Source organism: Orycteropus afer, unplaced genomic scaffold (genome assembly GCF_000298275.1).
Source record: "Orycteropus afer afer isolate SDZICR_OR568_19922 unplaced genomic scaffold, OryAfe1.0 scaffold00007, whole genome shotgun sequence".
Classification (NCBI taxonomy): Eukaryota; Metazoa; Chordata; class Mammalia; order Tubulidentata; family Orycteropodidae; genus Orycteropus; species Orycteropus afer.
Genome location: NW_006921594.1, coordinates 2928474 through 2946996, shown reverse-complemented (window position 1 = coordinate 2946996; position 18523 = coordinate 2928474). Strand labels below are relative to the sequence as shown.

The window sequence follows — 18523 nt, the reverse complement described above, 5'->3', positions numbered from 1 at the left end:
TGGCTTCCTGGCTTTTAATCCCCTTTCTCCTGCTCTTCTGCCCTGCTGTTTTGTGCATCCCTGAGTTGTCCCTGTGGCTTGGGTTGGCATACCTTAATCTTCAAAGAGACATCTTTGCACTTCAGCACTTTCAATATGTCTTTTGCAGCAGATTTGCCCAGTGCAATATGTCATCTGATTTCTTGATTACTGCTTCCATTGGTGTTGATTGTGAAACCACATAATATAAAGTCTTTGACAATTTCAGTCTTTTCTCCATTTGTCATGATGCTGCTTATTGGTCCAGTTGTGAGTGTTTTTGTTTTCTTTATGTCAAGGTGTAATCCACCTAATCACGGAAGCGACATTCCATCATCTCTGCCTGTTCTATTGGTTACAAACAATTCAGAGGTCCCACCTGCCCTCAAGGGGAGGGTAGTTTTCAAGGATGTAGATTATTGGGAAATAACGTTCTGAGGGATGCCTCACCTGAGTGAGCACATCATTGATGGAGGCAACAAACTTGCAAAAGCATAGAAGAGGAGTCTGTGCCTCCTTTTGAAGTCTGTATAAATCTTAAAAGCAACACGAATAAAGAAACTGATCATTAATGATTACGCTTCATTGTGCTAATAGTAAACCTATAACTGGATAAAAGAACTTATGAAAAAGAGTTTCAGAATGTACCAGAAGATACAGAAGTTTATCACAGTCACTTTTTTTTTTTTTTTTTTTTAAATCCTCATGTACTGGCAGCCCTCATTTTTCATTCCACTGCCATCAAGTTGATTCCAACTCACAGCAATCCCCGTAGGATTTCCAAGGCTATAAATCTCTTTGGAAGTAGATTGCCTCATCTTCCTCCTGTGGAGCAGCTTGTGGGTTTGAACCATTGGACTTCTGGTTAGCAGCCAAATGTCTTACCCACTGCACCACCAGAGCTCCTTACATGGTAGTGTAATACCATAAAAAATAACTATGCAAGAAGAAACCAGTTGAGTTAATTTTAATCATCATTGATAAAATTTAGTAGTGCCATTACCTTTAATTTTTTTGTCAAAACATTAAAAAAAATCTTACTGTCAGTTATAAATGTACAGGGAAAAATAAAAACGAAAACATTAACACTAATGTTTCTTTCGAGTAGTGATGGTTTGGTGGTAGAAATCTCACCTTCTACATGGGAGGCACAGGCTTGATTCCTGGACGTCACACCTCATGTTCAGGTACACTTGTCTGCCCATGGAGGCTGGTATGTTCCTGCAGTGTTGAATTAAGTATCAGCTGACTGCCCAGACTAAGGCAAATTACGGAGAGAGGCCCTGCAGTCTACTTCTGAAAATCAGCCAATGAAAAGGAGTAGATCAAAAGAGTTCATTTCACAACCAATGCTGGGGACGGCACAGCACTGGGCAGCATTTGGTTCAGTTGTGTATGTGGTCCCATGAGTCCACATGAGACCGGGGCAAACTCCACGGTGGCTAAAAGTCACAGTGTTTATTTAGAACACTATAATTTAAAACATTAGAAACATTAAGCATTAAAGTGGGATTGCTTTTCATTTTAAAAATAATTATCAGGAGTAGTTTGAACCTAAACTACTAAGCAAAGACATCACAATAAAAGAAAATTGCAGACGATATCCCTTATGAACATAGATGCAAAAATTTTCAACAAAATTCCCCAATATCAAACATACTATACAGCCATTGTAATCAGAACACCCTGGTATGAGTTCCACAATGAACACGTGGCCAGTGGAGTAGAATTGAGAAGCCAGAATTAAACTCAGCCATCCACAGTCAGCTGATTTTTGACAAGGGGGCAAAATCCATTCAGTGGTAGAGAAACAATCTCTAATAAACAGTGTGGCAAAGTGGGTATCTGTTTGCAGAGAAAAAAGAAACAGGACTCCTACCTCACACCAGACACACACAAAAAAAATGTATCAAAGACCTAAATGTTAAAGGTAAAACAAACCATGAAGTTTCTGGAAGAAAACTATGAGACCAAATCTTTTATAAAAATAGGATTAAAAACACTACAACAAATGCACAAATAGAAGACAGAATGAATAGAGACCTCTTAAAAATTAAAAATTTATGCTCATAAAAAGACTTTATTAGAAGATAGATGTTCTGGTTACCTAGTACCACTCTGACAAGAATATACTACCAAAAAGATGGCTTGAACAAACAGGAGTTTATTCTTCTACAGTTTGGGAGGCTAGAAGTCCAAGTACTGATAGCCAGGCTCTAGGGGCTGGGTGAAAATCTCTCACCCTTGGGCTTCTGCCTCTTGCTCCTGGCCCGCTGGAGCTAGAGACATCTTTTCACTTAGGCAGTTACTGGCTGCTGAGGCTGACAAGCCCAATGTTACCAAACCACATGGCAGGCCATTAATTCAAATCCATTGACAGTCCCAAGGTTGGCATAGCATGGCAGACAGGTGCTGAATAACAACATGGCTACATACAGGGTTCAAGCATGCCATACACTAGAGACCATTCCCAAAGCTACTGCTTATATATGGGAAGCAGACCACATACCCAAAGGCAGCTACTCAGCTGCTCCCAATAGATTCCACCATGGAGTTGATTACCAGTCTCATCATGGGGAATACTACATCCACCTGCCCAGCCACTCAACCAGGCCCAGCCAAGTTGACACACAAGCTTAACCACCACAACAGACAATTGAAAGACTGGAAAAAAAATCTATGGAAACAATTTTTCTAATAAGGTTCTGATCTTTAAAATCTGTAGAGAACTGCATTAACTAAACCACAAGCAACCCAATAACTAGATGGACAAAGGACATGAATGGAACCTTCACCAAAGAGGATATCTGGGCAGACAACAAGCATATGAAAAACTGTTCATGATCATTAGCCATTAAAGAATCATAAATCAAAAGTTCAATGAGATACCCTCTTATCCCAGCATAAATAAATAAATAAATAAATAACAATTGTTGACAAGAATGTTGTTGTTGTTGTTATGTGCCATCTAGTTAGACCTGACTCATAGAGACCCCTCCTTGGGTTTCCGAGGCAATATCACTACAGAAGTAGATTTCCGAACCTTCATAATTCTTATCCATTGCTGGTGGGACTATGAAATGGTACAATTACTATGGAAAATGGTATGGTGCTTTCTCCAAAACTGGAAATAGAACTACCCTATGATCCAGCACTCCATTCCTAGGTATATACCTTAAAGATCTGGAAATGACAGACCTATGTATACGTGCTTTATTCACAATAGCAAATAAATGGAAACAACTGAAGTGTCCATCAGTGGATGAATGGATAGGCAAACTGATACATACGTACAATGGAATACTGTCCAACCTTAACATACAGTGATGAGTCCACAAGACATGTTATAACGTGGATGGAATGGAGGCCACAAGAAGTGAAGCACGTTGTTGTTGTTGCTGTTAGGTGCCATCAAGTCAGCTCCAACTCATAGCAACCCTATGTACAACAGAACAGTCCATAGTATTTCTAGTATCTTCATCAACACCACTATTCAAAAACATCAACTCTTCTTCAATCTTCAACTCTTCTTCAGTCTTCCTTCTTCATTGTCTAGCTTGTATGTGCTTATGAAGTTATTGAAAATATCATGGTTTGGGTTGGGTGCACCTTATTCTTCAAAGAGACATCTTGGCTCTTCAGCACTTTAAAGAAGTCTTTTGCAGCAGATTTTCCCAGTTCAATATATCTGACTTCTTGACTGCTGCTTACCTGGGTGTTGATTGTAGATCCAAATAAAATTAAATCCTTGACTTCTGTCTTTTCTCCATTTATCATGATGCTGCTTATTGATCCAGTTGTGAGGATTTTTGTTTTCTTTATGTTGAGATGTAATCCATATTGAAGAATGTAGTCTTTAATCTTCATCAGTAAGTACATCCAGTCATCTTCACTTTCAACAAGCAAGGTTGTGTCATCTTCATATCTCAAGTTGTTAATGAGTCTTCCTCCAATCCTGATGCTGTGTTGTTCTTCATATAGTCCAGCTTCTCAGATTATTTGCTCAAATACCAATTGAATAAGTATAGTAAAAGAATACAACCATGACACGCTTCCTGATTTTAAACCATGCAGTATCCCCTTGTTCTTTTTGGACAACAGCCTCCCGGTCTATGTACAGGTTCCTCATGAGCACAATTAAGTGCTCTGGAATTCCCATTCTTTGCAATGTTATCCATAATTTGCTATGATCCACACAGTTGAATGCTTTTGTATAGTCAATAAAAAGCACAAGTAAACATCCTTCTGGTATTCTTTGCTTTCAGCCCAGATCCATCTGACATCAGCCTAGCTACCACCACTTACCATTCTGACTTGGGACACCATAGTTGGCCTCAGAAAGAATGGCAGAAAAATGTGAAAAACTCAAATTCTTATTAAATAAAAGCCAAACTACAATAGTAGAAAACAGAGGAGGCCCTGAGATTGTTGCCCTAAGACATTCTTCAAACCTAGAACTGAACCTGTCTTCAGAGATCATCTTTTTATGAAAGAGCAGAGTCAAACACAGAGTAAAGACTTTTTCCTGTAAGAATTCAACCCTTCTTAAAAACCATTAGTATGAGACCAACAATTTAATATGAGATCAACAATTTCTTTAAAACGAAAATGAGAAGATAAGTGGACAGGGAAACTAGAATACTGGAAAGAGAACAAACAGAACACAAAAATACTGTAATGTCATTGACATCATGGAGGAAGTGCAGCCAGAATGCCCCTTAGGAGCATGCATGGCTCCTACTTTCGTACTTTCGTCGTGTCTTAAAGGATCAATCCTTGGAGAAGGATATCATGCGTGGTAAAGTAGGTCAGTGAAAAAGGGGAAGGTCCTCAATGAGATGGATTGACTCAGGGCTGCAAACATGGGGAACAATTGTGAGAATGGCCCAGGACCAGTGTTTTGTTCTGTTGTACGTAGTGTCACTAGAAGTCGAAACCAACTTTGCATCACCTAACAACAACGATAAAAACAATGTTACTGCACCATTTGTATGGAAATCGTCCAATAGGAACCTAACTTGCTATATAAACTTTCTTCAAAATCTTAGTAAAAATCATAAAAAAAAAAATTGAACATTGCTTTCCTTGTTCTCATAACATAACTTACAGTGTGGCAAACCAAACCAAATGCACTGCCGTTGAGTCGGATCTGACTCATAGTGACCCCTCCTTGGGTTTCCAAGGCAGTATCACTATAGAAGGAGATTGCCCAACCTTCCTTCCACATCTTTTTCATGCCTCAGTTAGTTATCATACTCCTTTCTAAGTTTGAATCAGCTTCCAACATTTTATCCTTTGTTCCTTCATTGTTATGAAATGTCTCCCGGAGTTCCTTTAATGTGACATTTTTTGCTGGCTTCACTTCTGTTGGGACAATTTTGTCCTTTTAGTCACAGTCACTTTCCTCACTTATGCCCATAAGTTCATCTCCAATAAGTACCGCTGGCTATGTATCTAGAGTCTCTCAAATGACAGCAGTGTCACCATTCCCAGAGTCAGCTCTTTTTTTTTTTTTTTTAATAACTTCATTTACATTGGATTCAAATTTCACTTCCAGCTTTATCACTTTTGTTTATTTGCTCCTCTTTCATCTTTGAAGTCCAATTCCCTCTTTTGATTATCCCTTATTGTAAAATGTGATGTGGGTTTGTCACTAGGACACAAGAAAGCAGCACAACTATATCCTCTGCCATCTGTGCATGAACTGAAATACAGGTATGCAGGGCCCAGTCACCAACAAACTTTGAAAGAAATGACATGATTAGTCACTGATTATCATGCACATCTGTTGTTGATGTAGGGATTTATGGACTGAACAGCTAGCAGCAATTTTTGTACTTTATGCAATTATTCACAATTAATATACTATGATAACTGAAATTTGAACTGTGTTGTTGGGAAACTTACATTATTTAACTAAACCATGACAACTGAATTTCATGCCTTTTTGTACCATGCAAAGTGAGGACTGTCTAAAACTAAAAAGGGAGTTGGGGTTGAATGACCAAACTATGATTTTTTTGGTCCTATTTTTTGATATATTTTTAAAATTAACTTTAAAAAAAAGTATATATTGATTTTTAAATAAAAGGAAACAAATGTCATATTAAAATAGATATTACAATATTTAAAAAAAATGCACTAGTGGCAATAAAAGAATAATAGGTGATTTTTTTTTATATATTAATATCTAAGTTTCAGGAGCTCTGATGGCATAGTGTCTAAGGCATTTGACTGCTAACCAGAAGGCTAGGGGTTCAAACCCACCAGCTACTCCTTGGAAGGAAGATGGGGCAATCTACTTCCATAGAGATACCGCCTTGGAAGCCCAAGGACGGGTTGCTGTGAGTCAGATCTGACTCGATGACAATGAGTTTGTTTTTTTATCTAAATTTCAGTATTGAGGATGCATTGCATTTATAATCTTAAACAATTTTTAAAGCGAAGGTTAGTTTTATAAATATTTACCTATGCTACACACTTAGTCAATAAACATACATTGAACACTAGTTATATATCAACAGTGTGCTAGGTGCTGTGTTTACTTAAGTGAATAAGACATATATTCTATCCTTAAGGCTGTTGCGATAGAAAGGGAAAGACAGACACTTAAGCAGGAATTAAAATACATTCCAGTAAGTGTTTTTACGTATTGCCACACAAAGGGTAGAGAATTTCTCTGTGAAAATCAGAGAAAGTTTCCCAGTGTAAACTGATTCATGGAAAATGCAGGATGCCCGATAGAATTTAGCTTTTTTGTTTGTTTTCTGAAACTGCTGTTTCTGTTTCAATGCTATAGTTTTGTGAAGAGAAAGAATTTGAGATGAAATGTGTGAAAGCCTGTGATTAAGGCTTAAGAAATATATCCCCTTCCATCTTCAGGCATCTAAACTAAGTTATTCAAAATTGATCAAAATGCTAGTGGAGTTATGTTGTCCTGTAATGCTTCTTTATGAATTTACTGAAAGAAATACACATGTAGATTCTGTCTGCCTCATTGGGAAAACATGAAAGTGGCTCTGAATTTTTTTTTATCATTATTATTCCTGATTTGCAAACAGATTTCTACTAAACCACTGAAGTGAACACTTTAAAATATTTAGTCTAAATCCAGTTCTATCAGTTTCACTTTAGTGTTTAATAGGCTGGTATGTTGAAAAAAAAAATGTAGGTAAAGTATTCAATGCTTGCAGAACCTCTGTAAAGGATTTTGCTAGTTTTCTAATCACATTTTATAGCACACTCAAAGGAAACATTAACTGATGTACAGAGGAGTCATTCACTAATGCGTTCTTAAAAACAAATATTTGCGGTCACTCCCAGCATCTGAGTCTGCCATTGCCTCGCCTCATGATGGTGGCTCTTAGGAGTTGGCTGTTGTGGAGCATCACATCCTTCTTCAGGTACAGACAGCATGTACCTGTTGTGGCTAACTTTAAGAAGTTCCATTTCTCAGAATTGATGAGACCATGGCACAAAACTGTGGCATTTGGACTTGGTGTGATCCTATGTGCATTTCCAATTGTACAGAAGTGGGAAAATTGTTCTCTTAATACCGATGCATTTGTAAGGAAGGCAGTGTCTCTGGTAACAGATAGTACCTCCACCTGTCTTTCTCAGACCACATGTGCATTGGTTGAAGCAATCAGTGAATAAACTAAGGCTACTTATACTTTAATTTCACTGTACCTACAATACACAAGTTTAGCTGGGAAAATGAATTCATAGGAGAAAGATGAAATGCAGCAGGTGATCATAGGAGTTAGGGTTGAGATGACTTCAAAAGAGTACTTAAAGTACGAAATAACTTGCATGATTGCAGGTGGTCTTTCAGACATGGCAGCAGAAGTTGCATATCAAACTGGAGCAGACCAGGCCTCTCTCACTGCCCAAAGCCACATCCAGCTTATAAAATCGCAGATGCAGGCGGTGCACCAGCTCTATCTGGAAGGCAGAGACCAACTGGCAAAGACCCAGAAAGAGGCTCTCTGGCAAAAACACAGGCGGGAAGAGAAGAGAGGGCTGAGCAGGAGGCCTTCCAGCTTGAAGATTGAGGGCCTGTGCTACTGCTGAGTCGGCCCACTGGAGTGAGAACGACCTGGAGCAATGACCTTTCCCAGCACAGAGAAGAGGGAGCAGGTCCTGGCCCATCAGGCCAGGGGCCTCTGTGATTGAGCAGTGACTTCTTCTCCTGTGGTCTCAGGGCTATACTGGGCCTAGTTCTTGGCCCTCTAGCTCTGTACCTGGTTTAACATTTCCCCCCACTCAACACAGCTACCTTCTCACCCACTGATCTTTTTACCTCACCCCCAAAAGCATGTCACCAGCTTGGCCCAGAGAAGGAGGGCCTTTTTGTCATGCCCATAAGTTCAGTAGCTGTTTAACCTCAATTTTCAATCTTATTCACATTTTCAAATATAATTTTGTATTCGCTCCTTCTAAAAGGATGTGAGTTTGGGGGAGGCTGTGCTGTTTCTAAGCTTTTCTTTTTAAGCGTATCTCATGCCTTCTCTGATCTGGCCCCACTGCCCTGTAAGGACAGCTCAGGGCAAGAGTGACAAGCTTGTCTCAGAAGGGAGTGATTATAGTGTGCGCCCCAGTGCTCTCAATTGGACCTAGGCCACCACATGCCTCTGATTCTGTCCTTTGAATCTCTCTTTTCTATACAAAAGAGAAGAAATTTGGGGGGAGCATTTAAATATATATATATATATATATATATATATATTTGAGTATGTGTTTGGTGCCCAAAACCAAGCTAAGCCCTGAAGATACAGCAGGAAACACGATGAACTAGCCTTCTGCATGAGGCTTGAAGAGAAACCACCTAAAGCAGAATGCATTTACAGCTATGTCCTTAGGACCTGGATACATTTTTAATACTTAACCCCTCCAATGGGATGTGAGTTTGGGGAGGCTGTGCTGTTTCATTGCTTAAAAGACCCACAAAAAGTTTTTGTTTCTGTGTATCCATCCCAACCTCGACCTGGCATTCAGTTATAATTGCAATACCTTCTTTAGTCTTATGAAAAGAAAGCATCTATATTGGCAGCCCATCTTTAGTAACCACTCCATGACAATTATATCCTTAGACATTGTGGTGTAAAGTTATAATAAGAATGGCTACCATATGTCCTTAATATAAACAAATAATGTTGCCTTCATAGGTAAAGGTGTGCAGACAAAAGATAGTTAAGAGTGTGGGAGAGAGAAGAAGAGAAACAGAGGAAAGTCAGTGAAAAAGCATGAAATGAAGAGGAAAGGGGTTGAGAATAGAGTGAGAGTGAAAAACTCTTTAAATTCATTCTAAAAAAACTTTTTAAAAGCTGCTCTTTAGGGCTATTATAAAAGTTCATTACAAAAAGACACTCTAGCAGAAAGTTTAAAAATGCTTAGATATGGGGCTGGATGTAGGCATACTTGCCTGTTTATTTCTTCTTAGTTTCACATGGCAAAAAATGGAAAAAGAGACATTGGCCTTCTAGAAACTGAAGGTTTGGTATTCTGTATGTGATTGGAAGATCCTGAGACTTGAGGCGAAGGGATCTGGGAAGTCACTCCTATATTATGCACAGTTCCTTACAAAGCAGGGCATCCATGCTCATTCCCCACACTGAAAGAATAGCTGGTATTAACACTCTTCATGGGTCTCTGGGTGGTGCAAATGGTTAAGCTCTCCACTGCTGACACTGCCGAACGGTTACTGCTGTAAAGTTGGATCCGACTCATAGAAACTCCTCCTTGGGTTTCTGAGACAGTATCATTACTTAAGTAGATTGCCCCATCTTCCTTCTGAAGAGTGGCTGGTGGGTTTGAACCACCAGCCTTCTGGTTAGCAGTCAAATGCCTTAGGCACTATGCCACCAGAGCTCCATCCAAAAGGTTACAAGCATGGAAAAGCCTTTGGAATACACTTCTACTGTGAAATTCTTAGGGTCACCGTGAGTTGGAATTTATTCAGCTTGATGGCAACTGGTATTAGTTTACTCTAATCTAGGACCTAACTTTCCACATCTCCCACTGTGGACACATGTCTGGGATCCAAAAGTTATGGACTGATAAATCTGTAGGCTTAGAAGCTTTGTGAAGTACGCGAATAAATAAGATTAAGTAAAGATTTGGTTAAATCCATGATTCAAAGATTCAGAAACAGTGTTCAAGAGAAAGTTATAAATATTGAAAGTACAGCCCTAGTGTTCTGAAGAAAATGGGATGGAATGCCAGGAAGCTTGCCTATAAAATAATGTTCCGTTTAAGTGACAGATTATAGGACATGTTATACACTATGGCATTTTTATATAAACCAAAGGATTAGTGATTGTCTACTACTTCTTGTTTTTGTCAAATCTATAGACTAATAGCATTTATAAAGCTTTTGTTATCCACAGATGAAAAGTACCTTACAAATATAAATCTTAGTCCCATGGTGTTCATGAAGAGATGTGATGCATTTGATTTAAATTTTCTCTCACCTGTTTATTTCAAATCAGAATTCCTCCTTACTAACACTCTTTTGCACTGGTTTCCTATGTATTCTACGTGAAAACCTGGCCAGCCTGACAGAATCTTTTAGACATTACTATGGCCCTAGGTTATCAGATAAGTTACTTTTTGTATCATTATGTCAGTGGGTTTGTTCAGGGGATTTTTATAATAATTTAAAACTGGTAGGAAGTATTTAGCATTATATATCTTACATTTGATTGACTCTTTGAAGCATTATTCTTGAAAAACATTTCTTAAAAAAAAACTTGTGAAATATTTATAATCTTAATGTGCCTCACAACTTCATTTATTTTTTATTTGTTTTGTGAATTAATAATATATTTATATGGCTTAAAATTCAAAAGCTATAAAAAGCAAGAAGTGTTTCTTTCACCACATTCAATAAGCCAATTATCTTCCCCAGAGACAACCAATATTTGTAGTCTCTTGAATTTACTTCCACAGATACTTTGTGTTTATTCAAGCTATGTATATAGTTTTTACACAAATGGTAGAATTCTATGCACAGTTTTGTACCTGCCTTTTTAATAATAAATTTATTTTGGGAAATCATTACTGATCAACACATTAAAATTTTCTCAATCATTTGTGTGGCTGCATAGTATTCCACTATAGGTGTACCTTGAGTCATTTAACCATTCACCTATTGATTGTCACTTGGGACGTTGCTGACATGTGGTTGCTACCTCACATCAGTAACAACACTGCCTAACAGCAATGCCTCAGTGCATAGCCTTGAATATAGGTCATTTCACAAAGGTACAATATAATGGAGGATAAATTTTTTGCATTGAAATTCCTAGGTTAAGAATATGTCCATTTTTAACTTTTATAGCTGTTTCACAAAATCTTTCCATAGAATTTTTACTGTTTTACACTTTTGCAAGCTGTTGTCTGCTTTCTACAACTTCATGAACACAGTGTATTATCAAACAGTTTGATCATTCCCAATGTGATAGTCTTCTCAGAGTATCTTTTATCTGCTTTTATTTTATTATAAATTAGATTGAATACATTTACATATGTGAAAGAATCATTTTCTTAAAACTATTCAGTACTACACTCATTTTTCTCTCTTGGACTGTTGGTCTTTTTCTTAATCACCTATAGATTTTCGTATATTTGAGAAATTAAGAGTTATAAGTATTTTTCCAGTTTTTCATTTGATTTAGACTTTGATTATGGTGGTTTGTACTGTGCAAGTTTTTTTTTTTTTTTTTAATGAAGTTGAACTTATTGATATTTTCCTTTATGGATTCAGGTTTTGTGTCAATGTTGGTAGGACCTTCTGTACTCTAAGATTATAAAACAACTACTTCAGGAATTTTATCTATAATTTTTATGGTTTCATTATTTACATTTGAATGTTTGATTTATTGTGACTATCATGATGTCTGGCGGTTCAAACCCACCAGCCACTCCTCGGAAGGAAGGTTGGGCAATCCTACTTCCGTAGTGATACTGCCTCAGAAACCCAAGGAGGGGTCGCTATGAGTCGGGGCTGACTCGATGGCATATAACAACAACAACAACATCATGATGTAAGGTTTGAGGTAGCAAAATTTGTTATATACACACACAACATTCAATCAGAAGATATAATGGAAGAAAAGATCCATAACCACACAAAAGTCACCTTGTAGGAATAAGATACCCATCTTTTACCTTGTCCCTTCCAGCTTCTGAAGGATTTTGCCTCCTCTGTCTCAAGTTTCTACAACATCTCTGTCACTATTGATGTTTTGTTTTGTTTTTTACTTTAGCAGAGAAACATGCCCCAAATCTCCTCTCTTAAAAAATTAAGTCTCCCTGGATTCCATACCTGTTTCCAGTTTGGTAACTATCATTCATTCTTACCATCACCTAGTTCATTAACAGAATGGTCTTCTCTCTTAAATATATTATACCCATTTTTTACTCATCATTCTACAGTCTGTCTTCTGACCCAGTACTTCCCTAAGGTCATTTTAGTTCATTTTAATAGCCTCCATATTGACTAAGGAGCAGAAATTTTTATGTCATTATCTTAATCTCTGCTTCATCTGACATTGATCATGATGCTTTTCTGAAAGCACTGTCTTCCATGGGTTTTATGGCATTCTTCTGGTTTCCAGCTGTACTTCTCTATCTGAGTCTTATCAGTGTCCTCCTAGGCTCCTCTTCCTCTCTGCCCTCTAATGACAGTGCTCCTCTCTTGAATTCTTTCCCCTTTAGAACACTTTCTGCAATTGTCACTAAGTAATTCATTGCCTCATTAGTGGATTATCGCTCATCCTTTCTGTGGGATGTCAACAGGCTGAGTGCTGGGGCCATGCTCTTCAGCCTCCTTTCTATCTCATTACCCTTACTCAAGGCCAAGCTTAGGAACTTTGTAAGACCACCTTTTCCCTCTATTCTAATATTCTATCTACGCATGATTAAATCCTTTTCACCTTTTAGGTCTTAGCTTAAACGTTACTGCTTAGAGAGAACTTCCCCAATCATACTACTTAAGAAGATCTTCTTTATTATATCCTTTTTTAACACCTTATTTATTTCCTTCCTAAAACATATTAAAGTTTGTATTTATTTATTTACCTATTTAATTCCATTCTCCCCTATTGAAATAAAACCTTTACAGGAACAGAGATTTAATATGTCTTGTTCCCCTAGTGTCCCCAGCAACCAGTATGTCCCTGACATATGGTAGGCGATTCCTAAGTATTTGTTAATGGAAGTCAGAGAGGGGAAGAAAAGGGAGGAGAGAGAAGAAAGGAAAGAAGACAAAGAAGGAGCTGGGAAGGAAGGTTGGTCCAACTGTTTCATTGTTCTCTCCCAACTCCTAGCACTGTGTCTTTCACATTATAGGTATTTAATCAGTATTTGTGGAAGAAATTAATTAACTTCCCAGAATTGTATCCTTAGTCCTCTTTTATTTTGCTCCTGTATGCCTCAGACAGACCGTGGGCAGCTTCACCTATACTATAACCTCAACTACCATTGATAGGAATCTGTACCTTGACCAGGAGGCTGTCGTTTGAATAGAACAAGGGGACACTACATGGTTTAAAATCAAGAAGGGAGTGCATCAGGGTTGTATCCTTTCTCCACACTTATTCAATCTATATGCTGAGCAAATAATCCGAGAAGCTGGACTATATGAAGAAAAACGTGGCATCAGGATTGGAGGAAGAATCATTAACAACCTGAGATATGTAGACGATACAACTTTGCTTGCTGAAAGTGAGGATGACTTAAGGCACCTACTGATGAAGGTTGAAGAATACAGTCTGCAGTATGGATTACATCTCAACATAAAGAAAACAAAAATCCTCACAACTGGACCAATGAGCAGCATCACAATCAATGGAGAGAAGTTTGAGGTTGTCAAAGAATTCACGTTGCTTGGTTCTACAATCGATGCCAACGGAAGCAGCAGTCAGAACATTAGACGACGTGTAGCATTGGGAAAGTCAACTGCGAAGGAACTGTATCAAGTGCTGAGGAGCAAGGATATCTCCTTGAGGACTAAGGTGTGCCTGACACAAGCCATGATATTTCCAATTGCCTCATATGCGTGTGAGAGCTGGACAATGAATAAGGAAGATCGAAGAAGAGTTGATGCTTTTGAGTTGTGGTGCTGGCTAAGAATGCTGAAAGTACCATGGACTGCTAAAAGAACTAACAGATCTGTCCTGGAGGAAGTGCAGCCAGAATGCTCCTTGGAAGCAAGAATGGCCAGACTTCGTCTCACCTATTTTGGTCATGTTGTAAGAAGGGACCATTCCCTGGAGAAGGATGTCATGCTTGGTAGGGTAGAGGGTTGACAAAAGAGGGGGAGGCCTTCAACGAGATGGATTGACACAGTGGCTGTGATGATGGGCTCAAGTATAGCAGGGATTGTGGGGCTGGCGCGGGATCAGGCAGTGTTTCGTTCTGCTGTGCATGGGGTCGCTATGAGTTGGAAACGACTCAATGGCACTTAACAACAACAACCATTGATAGGCTAATAACTCCCAAATGTAAATCTGAGGCTATTATTCTCTGGTTTAAGAACTACACATATGGCGGTGTACTGGTCATCCCTACTTAGCGATCTCACAAGTCCCTTAAACTTGATTGCTATTAATATCCAATTATGTCTTATGTATTTGGTTTCCTTAGCATTTCTTAATCCTTCCTTTTGTCTGTATCCTTTTCAGTCAAAAAAACACCATTGCTAGCAAGTCAGTTCTGACTCATAGAGACCCTATGGAAAAGAGTAGAACTGCCCCCAAAGTAAATCTTGATGGAAGGAAAGTGCCTCATCATTCTCCCACAGAGTGGCTAGCTTTCCTGCCAGGGATATTCATAAAATCCAAATCTGATCATGTCACTCTTCTTGAATCCTTCAGGGATATTACTATTTTCCTTCCCCCTAATCAAGCAGTGTATATAAAAAAAATTTTTAATTTCAAATTTAGTAGCCATGGCTCTTTCATAATTTAGGTTCTCTCCACCTGTGCCTTTGTATCCTACAGCCCCATTGTGAGGAATGATGTGTCATTGCCCAGAAAACTTCCTGTTTCATCTATGCCGCACCTCTGCCTGGGGAAACCTTCCTACATCTTCCATTCCTACTCATTCTTTAAACTCATCCCAAGCATTACCTCCTCTCCAGAGCCCTTTCTAAAGAGCTCTGTTGGTGTAGGGGTTGAGGCATTTGACTTCCAACCAAACAGTGCCTTAAACTTACCAGCCCCTTCATAAATATTTACAGCCTTGGAAACCTAATGTGTCAGAATCAACTCGATTCTGACGCAGTCAGTTTTTGAGAGCTGCTTCTGACTCTGCCAGGTGAATGTTGGTCCTATTTCTTCCTGAATATTCTTCTATCATAACCCTTCCCACACTGCACTCTAAGCACTCACTTACATTCCCCTTTTATTGGATAAAGAGTGATTTTGGGGTACTTCTTCAAGAAGTTCTATAATGTGTTGAAACTAAGGTTAGAACGTGGACCCAGAGCTGGAGGGAGACAAAACCTCGACATAGAAACTACTGAATTACTAGTACAGATGAAACCGAAAACAAGGAGTACATCCTAAGACACAGGAATCCTGTGACCAGGAGTTAGAATCTAAACATTAGAAATCGAATAATTGGTCCCAGGAAATCCTACTACAAGATAGCCCTTATTGGGCTCAGGCTACCTATGCGGGCTGGGCTGGAATTTGACAAGGTATGCTTTCTTGAAGTGTTTTCTACTATAAAGAAACAAAAACAAATTTAGTTTGACATATATTTTGTACCAGAAGATTCTTTTTGGGTAAATGGTAAAATGCATAAATGGACTCACAGAACACTGTCTGTTGGTAGATATTACGTATCACTCTTTTGTGTTTGTACTTTCTGATATAAAACCTTCATGATTTAGTGTAGAGCCTCAAAATTGTTCATATTTTTTATAATGTAATGGTAAATAGAGGTTACAGGTAGAGTGACCTCTTCTAGTATTCCAGCTGTGTATACTGAGCCCATTTCTTATGTATAACTAAGTTTCTTGATGGAGAATTTGATCTGAGTAAAGAGGGAAGAGGGAGCTCTGGTGGTATGTGCCTAAAGCACTTGCCTGCTAACCAGAAGGCTGGCGGTTCAAACCCACCAGCCACTCCTCAGAAGGAAGATGGGGCAATCTACTTCCGTAGTGATACCGCCTCGGCAACTCAAGGAGGGGTCGCTATGAGTCGGGGCAGACTCGACAGCACATAAACCACACACACACACAAAGAGGGAAGAGAAGGAAGGAAGCTAATTTGAGTGGTTACTGTGTGTTATGTATCTACATGCATTACAACATTTAATGCTCAGAATAACTGAGTGAAATGTATATTGTTACCCTTATTTTACTGGTAGAAGAATAGAGGCAAAGAGAAACTAAATAACTTGACCAAACAGAAAAAGCGACCAAGTGAGAGACTAAGATTCGTCCTGAGCTTCTCTAGTTCCAAAGCCTGGTACTGTACCTGGTCTGTTGGTGGCTACCTACATCTTAATGAGTATTGTTTGCTTCATCCTTCGTAATAAGAAATACTTTTTATTTGCCTTTTCTGCTTGACCCTCTGGAATGGTATATATTTTTGGGGAAAAAAAAAAAAAAAAAGGAAAAAAGAAATGGCCACTTGCTGAAAGAAACTGTGAATACTGGTTGTGGGATCTTGACCAGTCACCAGATAGCTGTATACCAAAGTGTAGGCGTATTTTCAATCAGTAAGTCCAGTATCAATGCTTATATTTCATCTGTAAAGAGTCATCATTTTTCATACATCTTTGGAGTAGAATTGTTTAACTGTGTTTTCATGGTACTGCAACAGTTTATATTGGATTTCAAATATGTGTTCTGAATCTAGGAACTTAAATCTACATTAGGTATAATGGAAAAGAAAGTAAAGAAACAGGAATTTGTAACAAATAAGCTTCATTGAGAATTGAATATGGTGCTATTTCAGAAAATTTTATTAGGCTTTTTGTTTATGAAAATTTATTAGGTCATTATAGTTTAAAAATTATAGTAGTGGAATCTGTATATCCAGTTTTTTTTTTTTTTTAAGAAACTGTATCATCCGTTGGGTCAAATTGTTCTTTCTAGATTTCTATCCAGTTAGCTATAATGTTTGGAAGACTGACTAAACTGGCTATCAAAGTACTGGCCAAAGGTACCAAGTATGCAGCACATTATTTTCTCCTCATTAGTCTTTCCCTGAAGGACCTCTTCTAAATAACTGACCAAGGCTAGAAAAATGATTTCACCAAATCAGAATGTTTTTTCATTCAGTCATAGTATCATAGTCAGTGTAGCAGAAATAGTTTTGCATGACAGTACACATGTAAATGTCATTGCATGTGTCATTTATGGTATATACGGTTGTTATGCAAGGTTCACAGTGATCACATTGGAGAAAACTGCCGTTGAGACACTAAATAAAATGTGCTTAGTAAAAATTGCTAGCAATTTTTTTCTAGACATATAATGACATGGTAAGAGCACAAAACAAAACTACCAGAAACAAACCATTTCTCAAGCTGTAATACCTACAGGACAAGTGAGCTAAATTGCTGAAACAAGAGGAGTTCATCACAGCACTGCAAAAGAACTTGAAATATAACCTAAAGGCAAGTGAAATACTGATTCCAAGCTTTGAAATAACAGCAACGAATTTACCTACAGACAGAAGATGCATGGAAGCAATAAACGAATTATACAAGTCTTACACATGCAATCTGATTATTCTGACCAAAGTGTTAATTGGATCCTAACTGCCAGATCTGATATCTGTGGTCTTGTAGTGGGAAACCTTTCAAAGTGATGAACTGTAATTCACTGAGCTGCTTGAAGCACTTGTAATTTACTGCATGTCATGCTATGAAGAGCCTGACCTAATGGACTTTACATTACCTATAATGCTAGAAACCTTTCAACGAAACTAGTTGGTAAAAAGTAATAGTGAAAGTCTTTTGAGACAGGACGAGCAAAACTGTATCTTAAACACAGCTTTATAATCTTATGGAAAGTCAGTTATTAAACAAAATAGCTACAACTATGGAAAAAATAGTACTCCAGCCTACATAATTTACAACAGTGTGGTATCTCGTAATGTAAAATTAAATAGAGGTATAGGATAGAAAAAGGACTCAGAGTCGTTTTATAATCTAACCTAAATACTGTAGAATTTGTCAGGTTTAAGCTATTCATGGATGAAATTCCTTTGCTTTCTCACACACACACAAAAAAATTGTATTTCATGTTAATCAGATTTGAGATCTACCTTGTATTCTCATATACATCGTCAATAAAAGTTACAGGGAAATGTTTTAGGTATGAGAGAGAGAGAGCTGTACTCTGCTAACCAAGTACATTGTTTTAGGGCTGAATTATGGGCACAGCTCTCCCACCTACTATTTAAAATTATCAGCAGAATCAAAACGTTGTGTTTTCCTTTAGCTTTTCAATCTATCTTTATTGAAGTTTTGCTTTGATAAC

At 38.1% G+C, this 18523-nt stretch overlaps 1 protein-coding gene and 1 pseudogene across 1 annotated transcript in view; both read left to right on the top strand.

Moving 5' to 3' along the window:
- FOXP2 (forkhead box P2) overlaps positions 1–18523 on the top strand; it is a 351644-nt gene that overhangs the window by 256451 nt on the left and 76670 nt on the right. The window lies entirely within an intron of this gene.
- On the top strand, positions 7372–8072 carry LOC103200442 (annotated as a pseudogene).